This window comes from Oncorhynchus masou, chromosome 27 (genome assembly GCF_036934945.1).
Source record: "Oncorhynchus masou masou isolate Uvic2021 chromosome 27, UVic_Omas_1.1, whole genome shotgun sequence".
NCBI lineage: Eukaryota > Metazoa > Chordata > Actinopteri > Salmoniformes > Salmonidae > Oncorhynchus > Oncorhynchus masou.
This window is the reverse complement of record NC_088238.1, coordinates 23,344,938-23,357,252: the sequence shown is the minus strand read 5'-3', so window position 1 is coordinate 23,357,252 and position 12,315 is coordinate 23,344,938. Positions and strand designations below refer to the sequence as shown.

The following is a 12,315-nucleotide window of genomic DNA, read 5'->3' as shown; positions in this document are numbered from 1 at the left end:
ATCTGTGAATGAGACATGACGCTTGGTTCAAACATGAGACACTATCTACATAAAGTATAATTTCCATTTTAGCTGTCATTAATTACATGGTGGCATATCTGTTATGTCTACCTCCCTGCATCCACCATAGAGGTTAAACCTGTCCACTCCCTCACATCTGGCCCAGTCTATGGTATTTCAGGCAGTGAAACTGTTCAACTGCTAGACTGATAGCTGTCAGACTATAAGGGCACAAGACGAGACCCAGATGCAGACACGGGAGGCAGATGGTTTGAGTCATTTTTTATTCTAATCCAAAAGGGTAGGCAAGAGAATTGTTGTGGACAAGCAAAAGGTCAAAACCAGTTCAGAGTCCAGGAGGTACAGAGTGGCAGGCAGGCTCGAGGTCAAGGCAGGCAGAATGGTCAGGCAGGAAGGTACAAAGTCCAGAAACCGGCACGGGTCAAAACCGGGAGGACTAGCAAAAAGAGAATAGAAAAAGAATGAGCACAGGGAACCACTCTGGTTGTCTTTAACATACAAGACGAACTGGCACAGAGAGACAGGAAACACAGGGATAAATACACCGGGGAAAATAAGCGACACCTGTAGTAGGGGGTGGAGACAATCACAAGGACAGGTGAAACAGATCAAGGCGTGACACAGAGTGAAACTGAGATTTGCATAGACAGGGCTGGGTTGTTCTGCTTGTCCCAGAATAAAGCAGCACTGTCACCATATTAGCAATTAAACATTTGAAATATATATGTTATGGAAAGTAAATCTTTAGCAGTGTGAGTTCTGAGAGCAGATCTTAGAGGTTTATTACCAAATATCACATTTTTCTTACTGGTATTGGTGCTATAGTATAACAGGATCATTCAGTTGTTGAAATGATTGCATAGTATTTGTTGGATCAGATGCACTTTTAATTCTGTTTGAAATGATGAGAGTAGCTAATGCTACAATAATGAAATAATGAAGCTGATTGATATAAATTAGTATGAAATGTGCTGCCTATTCATGAGATAGTGAAGACTGGAATCATGATTAAATGAACACTTTCTGTATTTTTTTCCCAATCAAAACAAGTTATTTAATTAAACTCTGAGTCAAGAGGACATGCACAACTTACTCTCAAAATGGTTAATTTAGCACACAGCACTACTGTATAATCCTATATAATATACTCTACAATAAAATAGAGGAGAGGCAATACACAAGGGATAAACAACTCGCTACAGTACTGAGAACAACAACAACAACAACAAAACACAATCTATAAAGATAAAGGCAAAAATAAACTCTGAAAATATTTTTTGTCAAAACAATACATCAGATAAATGTATGTTACATTCATGCTCTACAGTTTAACACACCAACAACAACAAAACACTAGAATGGGGTTGAAGACTAGTCCTAAAATAACTTTCATTGAAGATTATTCATTGAGCTTGGTTTTTAGTCCAACTAGGAAGAAAGAAATGGGTTGTGGATTAAGTAAACAGATAAGGTAGTTAACCTATGGTTGAACCAACGAAACCTAGCTCTGGGGTGTTTTAGATAAGACAGTGAGTGCATTCCTAGGTTTTCTGTAAATTAGAACTGTCAGTTAAGTGGTGATCGATAATGTTGAGGGGTCAAAAGTTAATTAAGTTATGTTGTGTGACCTGTGAGTGTGTTAGTGAGTTAGAATGAACTTTTAACCTCACTTGATTCTAGGTCGGGAGGAGGGGATTCATTCTAGAAGCAATGAAATGACGTCATGTTATTGTATATAAAGTGTTGCTCGTGGTAACGTGGCAGCGCACTCCGAGAATAAATTCTGTTACCTATGATTGATAAGACTGGTCTCCGTCTATTTTATGCAAACAAGAATCTCACAAATTCTCATAAAATAGATTAAGGGAATTCAATTAATGAAAACACATTGGTATAATTAAATTACAGTAACATGCACAAAAGGCATATTTCTCTCAAATTTTGTGAACAGATTTGTTTATATACCTGTTGGTGAGCATTTTGCCAAGATAATCCATCCACCTGACAGGTGTTGAAAATCAATGTCACGTTCTGACCTTAGTTCTTTTGTTATGTCTTTGTTGTAGTATGGTCAGGGCATGAGTTGGGTGGGTTGTCTATGTTCGTTTTCTATGATTTGCTATTTCTGTGTTTGGCCTGGTATGTTTCTCAATCAGAGGCAGCTGTCAATCGTTGTCCCCGATTGAGAACCATATTTAGGTAGCCTGTTTTCTATTGTGTTTTGTGGGTGATTATTTTCCGTTAGTGACACACGGGACTGTTTCGTTTGTGTTGGTATTTCACATGGTTATTTTCAAAACAGTAGAAGCCTCATTCAAGTTTCTAAAGACGGTTGACATCTAGTGGAAGCCCTAGAAAGTGTAACTTCATCCATATCCCACTGTGAATTCAATAAGCCCTAACAAAAGTAGCTACTTGGACATAAATATTGGACATTATCGAACAAATCAAGCATTTATTGTGGAACTAGGATTCCTGGGAGTGCATTCTGACGAAGATCATCAAAGGTAAGGGAATATTTATAATGTTATTTCTGATTTCTGTTGACTCCAACATGGCAGATAATTTTATTTGTTTTCTGAGCACCGTCTCAGATTATTGCATGGTTATTTATCTCTATTTCTGCTTTTTGTGACTCCTCTATTTGGCTGGAAAAAATGGCTGTTTTTCTGTGAGTTGGTGGTGACCTAACAATCGTTTGTGGTGCTTTCGCCGTAAAGTATGTTTGAAATCGGAACACTGTGGTGGGATTATCAACAAGATTGCCTTTAAAATGGCATAAAATACATGTATGTTTGAGGAATTTTAATTATGAGATTTGTTGTTTTGAATTTGGCGCCCTGCACTTTCACTGGCTGTTGTCATATCGATCCCGTTAACGGGATTGCAGCCATAAGAAGTTTAATGTGTGACTTTTACCCTAGTCATAATAAATCTTCTAAAAATGTACTTAGTAGCCACCTAATATACTCTCCCTCCGCGGCTGCTTGAAGAACAGGCATGTGTTTGAGTACATCTCATGGAGGATGACGGCCCAGGGGTTCAGAAGGACGGCTGAGCAGTGCAACACCCGCATCAAACAACAAGAGAATGAAACCGAAACAGTTCTGTCTGGTGCAGACACATAACAGAAAACTACTACCCACAAAACCCATGTGGGCAAGAGCTACCTAAGTATGTTTCTCAATCAGAGACAACGACAGACAGCTGTCCCTGATTGAGAACCATACCTCGCCAAAAACAAAGAAATACAAAAACATAGAAAAAGAACATAGAATGCCCATCCTAGTCACATCCTGGCCTAACCATAATATAGAATATAAAGCCTCTCTATGGCCAGGGCGTGACATCGCTGTTGTCCAACTGAAATTCCCTCTAAACAGTATGTCTAACAGTATTTCCTCAGAAGGGAATGTAAGTTCTATGACCAGATGGAAGAGAATTTCTCAAGGGAGCTCAACGTCGACAGTTTGGCTGAAGATTCGTTAGACAGTGAGGAAGCTGCTATCTGGGAGCCTACACTTGAGGTTGACCAAATGTTCTAGGAGTTGTCTTATTTCAACTAACCTAACCCCCTTCCCATTGTAAACAATGTGTTCATTGGGTGTCTTTGTCTTCAGCTAGCCGTCCTTTAACTGATGGCTCCAAGTTCCTCTGGAGCGACAGTGAGACCCAGGTCCTCCTCGGTATCTGGGGAGTGACGAGGTCCAGGAGGATCTGAAGGGCTGCACCAAAACAGACACATTTTCACTGAGATCTCTCAGGCCATGGCCAACGAGGGCTACCTGAGGACAGCCGAACAGTGCCAGTCTAGAGTGAAGCAGCTAAAGGCCAACTTCCTCTAGTTCTGCGAGAGCAAACAGTAAGCCATGGGGGAAAAGATATGGTTATGAAATTGATAACCACTATTTATAATTCTGAATTGATTATGAAGACTTCATACTGATGGAAAAGTTGTGCATTCATGGTCAGAGGTTTGCTATGCTCATGTCAGATAAGCACATACTGATGGAAAAGTTGTGCATTCATGGTCAGAGGTTTGCTATGCTCATGTTAGACAAGCAAAGCTCATTAACTAACCAGATATGAGGAATAAGCATTGAATCAACAACCAAATGTTATGTTCTATTTTCCCAGGATTGGAGCGGAAAAAGTGGAGTGCAAATTCTACGATCAGTTTGTGCAAATATTCGGGAACAAGTATCTTCCCTGTGACTCTCTGGCTGAGGAATCGAATGGGGCCACAGACATGGGAGAGGTCCCAGGTGGCCAAGTCCAAGGAACTGGTAAGGGAAACAATCTCCTAATCTCTGTACAGTAAATACTATTTTTACGTTATACTATCAATTTTTTCAGTCTCTCCAGAATCAGGCAGCTGTCCATCACCATGGGAACTTGTTCTCCCCTGGAGCATTGAGGAGACTGAAGCCCTCCTTGACATATGGGGCAGTGTCAGAATCCAAGAGGACCTGAGGGGAAACACTGAACTGGAACAAATTGATACAGAGATCGCTCTAATGATTGCAGACCATGACTTAATGAAAACAAGCAGAGCAGTGCCAGACAAGAGCGACGCAACTGAACCTGAGAATTATTCCAATCTGACGACGAGGGAGTTTATCTGAAGACATTTTTGTAGCGTTCCAGGAAAGATGCAATGACTCAACAATGACTTCTGGAAAAGAGGTGTATAAACAATTGCAATGACCTGCGTCTCCTGTCTCCTGCGTTGTTTTCGGAGATGTACTGTATTCTATAAAAGAGGCAGTGTTGCTATTTTGAATATTGCTGAAGAGACTCAACATCCATCCCACTTATCTTTGTTGGAAATCACACATTTACATTTACATTTAAGTCATTTAGCAGACGCTCTTATCCAGAGCGACTTACAAATTGGTGAATTCACCTTCTGACATCCAGTGGAACAGCCACTTTACAATAGTGTATCTAAATCATTAAGGGGGGTGGTAGTGGTGAGAAGGATTACTTATCTTATCCTAGGTATTCCTTGAAGAGGTGGGGTTTCAGGTGTCTCCGGAAGGTGGTGATTGACTCCGCTGTCCTGGCGTCGTGAGGGAGTTTGTTCCACCATTGGGGGGCCAGAGCAGCGAACAGTTTTGACTGGGCTGAGCGGGAACTGTACTTCCTCAATGGTAGGGAGGCGAGCAGGCCAGAGGTGGATGAACGCAGTGCCCTTGCTTGGGTGTAGGGCCTGATCAGAGCCTGGAGGTACTGCGGTGCCGTTCCCCTCACAGCTCCCTAGGCAAGCACCATGGTCTTGTAGCGGATGCGAGCTTCAACTGGAAGCCAGTGGAGAGAGCGGAGGAGCGGGGTGACGTGAGAGAACTTGGGAAGGTTGAACACCAGACGGGCTGCGGCGTTCTGGATGAGTTGTAGGGGTTTAATGGCACAGGCAGGGAGCCCAGCCAACAGCGAGTTGCAGTAATCCAGACGGGAGATGACAAGTGCCTGGATTAGGACCTGCGCCGCTTCCTGTGTGAGGCAGGGTCGTACTCTGCGGATGTTGTAGAGCATGAACCTACAGGAACGGGCCACCGCCATGATGTTGGTTGAGAACGACAGGGTGTTGTCCAGGATCACGCCAAGGTTCTTAGCGCTCTGGGAGGAGGACACAATGGAGTTGTCAACCGTGATGGCGAGATCATGGAACGGGCAGTCCTTCCCGGGAGGAAGAGCAGCTCCGTCTTGCCGAGGTTCAGCTTGAGGTGGTGATCCGTCATCCACACTGATATGTCTGCCAGACATGCAGAGATGCGATTCGCCACCTGGACATCAGAAGGGGGAAAGGAGAAGATTAATTGTGTGTCGTCTGCATAGCAATGATAGGAGAGACCATGTGAGGTTATGACAGAGCCAAGTGACTTGGTGTATAGCGAGAATAGGAGAGGGCCTAGAACAGAGCCCTGGGGGACACCAGTGGTGAGAGCGCGTGGCGAGGAGACAGATTCTCGCCACGCCACCTGGTAGGAGCGACCTGTCAGGTAGGACGCAATCCAAGCGTGGGCCGCGCCGGAGATGCCCAACTCGGAGAGGGTGGAGAGGAGGATCTGATGGTTCACAGTATCGAAGGCAGCCGATAGGTCTAGAAGGATGAGAGCAGAGGAGAGAGAGTTAGCTTTAGCAGTGCGGAGCGCCTCCGTGATACAGAGAAGAGCAGTCTCAGTTGAATGACTAGTCTTGAAACCTGACTGATTTGGATCAAGAAGGTCATTCTGAGAGAGATAGCGGGAGAGCTGGCCAAGGACGGCACGTTCAAGAGTTTTGGAGAGAAAAGAAAGAAGGGATACTGGTCTGTAGTTGTTGACATCGGAGGGATCGAGTGTAGGTTTTTTCAGAAGGGGTGCAACTCTCGCTCTCTTGAAGACGGAAGGGACGTAGCCAGCGGTCAGGGATGAGTTGATGAGCGAGGTGAGGTAAGGGAGAAGGTCCCCGGAAATGGTCTGGAGAAGAGAGGAGGGGATAGGGTCAAGCGGGCAGGTTGTTGGGCGGCCGGCCGTCACAAGAAGCGAGATTTCATCTGGAGAGAGAGGGAGAAAGAGGTCAGAGCACAGGGTAGGGCAGTGTGAGCAGAACCAGCGGTGTCGTTTGACTTAGCAAACGAGGATCGGATGTCGTCGACCTTCTTTTCAAAATGGTTGACGAAGTCATCTGCAGAGAGGGAGGAGGGGGGAGGAGGATTCAGGAGGGAGGAGAAGGTGGCAAAGAGCTTCCTAGGGTTAGAGGCAGATGCTTGGAATTTAGAGTGGTAGAAAGTGGCTTTAGCAGCAGAGACAGAGGAGGAAAATGTAGAGAGGAGGGAGTGAAAGGATGCCAGGTCCGCAGGGAGGCGAGTTTTCCTCCATTTCCGCTCGGCTGCCCGGAGCTCTGTTCTGTGAGCTCGCAATGAGTCATCGAGCCACGGAGCGGGAGGGGAGGACCGAGCCGGCCTGGAGGATAGGGGACATAGAGAGTCAAAGGATGCAGAAAGGGAAGAGAGGAGGGTTGAGGAGGCAGACTCAGGAGAAAGGTTGGAGAAGGTATGAGCAGAGGGAAGAGATGATAGGATGGAAGAGGAGAGAGTAGCGGGGGAGAGAGAGCGAAGGTTGGGACGGCGCGATACCATCCGAGTAGGGGCAGTGTGGGAAGTGTTGGATGAGAGCGAGAGGGAAAAGGATACAAGGTAGTGGTCGGAGACTTGGAGGGGAGTTGCAATGAGGTTAGTGGAAGAACAGCATCTAGTAAAGATGAGGTCGAGCGTATTGCCTGCCTTGTGAGTAGGGGGGAAGGTGAGAGGGTGAGGTCAAAAGAGGAGAGGAGTGGAAAGAAGGAGGCAGAGAGGAATGAGTCAAAGGTAGACGTGGGGAGGTTAAAGTCGCCCAGGACTGTGAGAGGTGAGCCGTCCTCAGGAAAGGAGCTTATCAAGGCATCAAGCTCATTGATGAACTCTCCGAGGAACCTGGAGGGCGATAAATGATAAGGATGTTAAGCTTGAAAGGGCTGGTAACTGTGACAGCATGGAATTCAAAGGAGGCGATGGATAGATGGGTAAGGGGAGAGAGAGAGAATGACCACTTGGGAGAGATGAGGATCCCGGTGCCACCACCCCGCTGACCAGAAGCTCTCGGGGTGTGCGAGAACACGTGGGCGGACGAAGAGAGAGCAGTAGGAGTAGCAGTGTTATCTGTGGTGATCCATGTTTCCGTCAGTGCCAGGAAGTCGAGGGACTGGAGGAGGCATAGGCTGAGATGAACTCTGCCTTGTTGGCCGCAGATCGGCAGTTCCAGAGGCTACCGGAGACCAGGAACTCCACGTGGGTCGTGCGCGCTGGGACCACCAGATTAGGTGGCCGCGGCCACGCGGTGTGGAGCGTTTGTATGGTCTGTGCAGAGAGGAGAGAACAGGGATAGATAGACACATAGTTGACAGGGTACAGAAGAGGCTACGCTAATGCAAAGGAGATTGGAATGACAAGTGGACTACACGTCTCGAATGTTCAGAATGTTAAGCTTACGTAGCAAGAATCTTATAGACTAAAATGATTGAAATGATACAGTACTGCTGGAGTAGGCTAGCTGGTAGTGGCTGCGATGTAGCTAACCTAGAAAATCGCTCTAGGCTAAACAATTGACTTAGATACAAAGACGGCTATGTAGCTAGCTAGCTACAATCAAACAAAACAAACCGTTGTACTGTAATAGTTACTACAGTGCTGCTATTCGGGGGCTAGCTGGCTAGCTACGTTGAAAGACCGACAATAGCTGGCCAGCTAACCTAGAAAATCGCTCTAGGCTACACAATTGTCTTAGATACAAAGACGGCTATGTAGCTAGCTAGCTACGATCAAACAAAACAAACCGTTGTACTGTAATAGTTACTACAGTGCTGCTATTCGGGGGCTAGCTGGCTAGCTACGTTGAAAGACCGACAATAGCTGGCCAGCTAACCTAGAAAATCGCTCTAGACTACACAATTGTCTTAGATACAAAGACGGCTATGTAGCTGGCTAGCTACGATCAAACAAATCAAACCGTTGTACTGTAATGAAGTGAAATGAAAAATGTGATACTACCTATGGAGCGACGCGGAATGTTGACCGGGTAGTTGGGGTTCAATTCGGTAGAGGTTGGCTAGCTGTTGGCTAGCTAGCTAGCAGCATTTCCTACGTTAAGGACGACAAATAGCTGGCTAGCTAACCTCGGTAAATTAAGATAATCACTCTAAGTCTACACACTCTAAACTGCACAATTATCTTGGATACGAAGACAGCGAAGACAACTATGTAGCTAGCTGACACTACGCTAATCGAGTCGTTCAGTTGAGTGTAATAGTTTCTACAGTGCTAGTGGACAGTGGATGTTAGCTAGCTGCTTAGCTAGCTGCTGGGCAGATACGTTAGGACGACGAAATACGATAATATGCAATTGTCGTTGATACAAAGACGGCTATGTAGCTAGCTAAGAAGAAATTGCTAAGATAAGACAAATCAAACCGTTGTACTATAACGAAATGTAATGAAATGTAATGAAAAGTTATACTACCTGCGGACCAAAGTGTAGATGCGACCGCTCACACATGTATTTAACCTTTGTATTGGTGCTTAAATCTAAGTGTAATGGACAGAATGTTTTTTTGTCATGTATTTCACTGTAAGTGTACATGTGTCGTGATTTAAGGCCCTATTCCCTGAATTTAACTAAACATTTTAAAGGGATTGGCTTGAGTGAATTCTCTGAGAATTGATCAAAACCACATGATATTCTAAACATCTATATTTTTTCACTATTATTTGCCAAACAAAAGGCTGTATATGTGTATTTTATGTACATTTGTGTTTTAGCCAACTCTGTGCTTTAGTCCTTTTTTCAAGTGAACCAATTTAGATGAAATTCCTTTGAGCGGAGTTTGATTGCCTGACTGTTTGGCTTCTGTATCATTTCTGAGGTATATTTTTCTCTCAGTGTGTTTTAACATCTATCTAGATTCACTGAAACACTGAGGTTTATGTTGTTACCAGCTCTAACCGCTGGGGAGAGATTGAGACCAAATCCTAATTTATGCTCAACAGATTGTCTGTTGTAAGTAGCCACTAGAATTCTGGAAGCACAGACACCTACTTCCTGCTTACTCATACGCTATTTTTAGATAACACGTGAGATAGCCGTTTTCATCATTCATTGATGGTGTTCGTTGTCCCTCGGAACATCATTTGCATAGAGAGGAGGCTTTGCATAGCCAGCACATGCGTCAGTGCTCTGGTAGTGTTTATAGCCCTGTGAGTTTAACACTTCATGACTGAGAGCTGTCCTTCATGACAACAGAACACACAACAACCATGACTTTTATCACCATCTTCATCTGGACACTTGCCCTCTGTCTCCAAGGTAATATAATTTACAGAAAATTACCCTGACAATATAAAGGAATTATTTTATACTGGACAAATGAATGAACAATTAAATTATAAATATACATTGCATCTCTGTTTCAGAGTCCAGAGGCCAGGTCACAGTGACTCAGACTCCTGCAGTGAAAGCTGTTTCAGTGGGTCACTCAGTCAGTCTCAGCTGTAAGACCAGCAGTGCTGTATACAGTAACAGCAATGGACACTTTTTGCACTGGTATCAACAGAAACCTGGAGGAGCTCCTAAACTCCTAATATACTGGGCTAAAACCCTTCAGTCTGGGACTCCATCTAGATTCAGTGGCAGTGGATCTGGGAGTGACTTCACTCTGACCATCAGTGGAGTCCAGGCTGAAGATGCAGGAGATTACTACTGTCAGAGTTACCACAGCAGTGGTAATGTGTTCACACAGTGATACAGAGCCATACAAAAACCTCCCTCAGTCAGACTGTACAGTGACTGTACTAATACAGCTGGGACCTACTGCAGGTGATGAGGGGGAAGAGACAGTGACATGGAACACTGATCAGTAGAAGAGGTCAACTTTGAAAACAGAAAGAATCATACGTTCTCCAACATCGTCTTCATCATCGTCATCATCATCGTCATTATTATCATCATCATGGTTGTAACTTGTTATATTGGACATGAACTGAAAGTGTATATAAAAGTTATTTGTAGTTTTGGAAGACAATACCAGTCCATAGTAGAGTAAGATGTACAGAAGTAAGAGGAAAAGTATCAGCCCCCTAAACCATTTCCCTACATGCACTTCACAACCAGTTAATAATGTGATCATCTAGCATGTATTAACCCTTTTCATGAGCTGTTAGATCTGTGAATGAGAAATGATGCTGGGCTCAAACATGACACATTTATGTAGAGACATACACTACACACTATTATCATAAAGTATAATATCCGTTGTGTCTGTCATTAATTACATGATGGTATATTTGTAATGTCTCCCTCCCTGAATCCACCATAGAGGTTAAACCATGCAGTAAAACAGGTCAACTGGTAGACAGGTAGCTGTGGGAGTGAAACAGATTTACATAGACATGGCTGGGTGGTTCTGCTTGTCCCAGAATAGAGCAGAACTGTCACCAGATGTTCACTCTGTCCCCAGGGGGTTGGAGGTAGAGAAGACCTGGGAAAATATAATGGAAAAGCGTAGACCACGCATTGTTGAAAACCATTGAAAAAACATATAATTTAATAAAATCATATCAGGAATTAATCATGATAAATATATATGTAATGAAAGCAACCTTTGAGCGCAGATATGTTATGAGAGCAGATGTTAGAGGTTTATTTTTTATTATTGGTGGAATGTGAACAACTCTCTCACTTTGGTGAGATGCCTGTCCACAGACATTATTAAAAAGAAACAGCCTGAAAGTCTTTCCTGTGGAGAAGATAACATCTCATAACGTTGTTCAATTGCATGATTACATTTTGTTTTAATGAGAGAATACAAAAATGGACTTACTTTTCAGCACCACTTTTTGCCGCTTCCAAAAGTCCACCACAGTGGTTCATGCTGGTGAAGTCCTTCACATAAGAGTGAGCACATTCACAGACAGAGAACTCTCAGCACCACCTTCATAGTACGGAAGTACACTACAATAGGGACTGATAGTACTTGTCACACCCTGATCTATTTCACCTGTCTTTGTGCTTGTCTCCACCCCCCTCCAGGTGTCGCACATCTTCCCTATTATCCCCTGTGTATTTATACCTATGTTCTCTGTTTGTCTGTTGCCAGTTCGTTTTGTTTCGTAAAACCTATCAGTGTTTGTTTCTTTGCTCCTGCATGTTTCTTGCTTCTGTTTTCTAGTCCTTCATGGTTTTGACCATTCAGCCTGCCCTGACCCTGAGACTGCCTGCCGTTTTATACCTTACCTCACTGTACTTGATTATTGACCCCTACCTGTTTGACCTGTCTTTTGCCTGTCCCTGTTTGGAATTAAACTTTGTCTCCTTGACACTGTCTGCATCTGGGTCTTACCTTAAGCGTGATAGTACTGAAGTTTTAGTATAATACAATAGGGACTGATAGTACTGAACTACTATGATAACACAATACTGTCCAATAAAGGCAAAATGCAATAACTGTCATTTTTATTTTTTCTGCGAAATCTGACTTCAAAGTCTTTTTCTGTATAGACAGACATCAATTTCTGATAACCCATGATATATTCTGATCAACTGGCTTGTTTTTGTGTCAAGAAACTATCACGGCACAAGGCGAGACCCAAATGCAGACACAGGAGGCAGATGGTTGGAGTCTTACAATGTTTATTAATCCAAAGGTGTAGGCAAGAGAATGGTCGTTGACAGGCGAAAAGGACAAAACCAGATCAGAGTCCAGAAGGCACAGAGTGGAAGA

The 12,315-nt window shown here is 43.9% G+C and overlaps 1 long non-coding RNA gene across 1 annotated transcript; it reads right to left on the bottom strand.

The window, feature by feature from the left end:
- Window positions 1–281: 281 nt before the first annotated feature.
- Window positions 282–11,718, bottom strand: LOC135515296 (uncharacterized). Its single transcript, XR_010451777.1, has 3 exons — window positions 11,416–11,718; window positions 10,979–11,073; window positions 282–457 (listed from the first exon to the last, which is right to left on the bottom strand). It is a non-coding gene; the product is annotated as an uncharacterized LOC135515296 (long non-coding RNA).
- Between the last annotated feature and the right edge of the window lie 597 nt (window positions 11,719–12,315).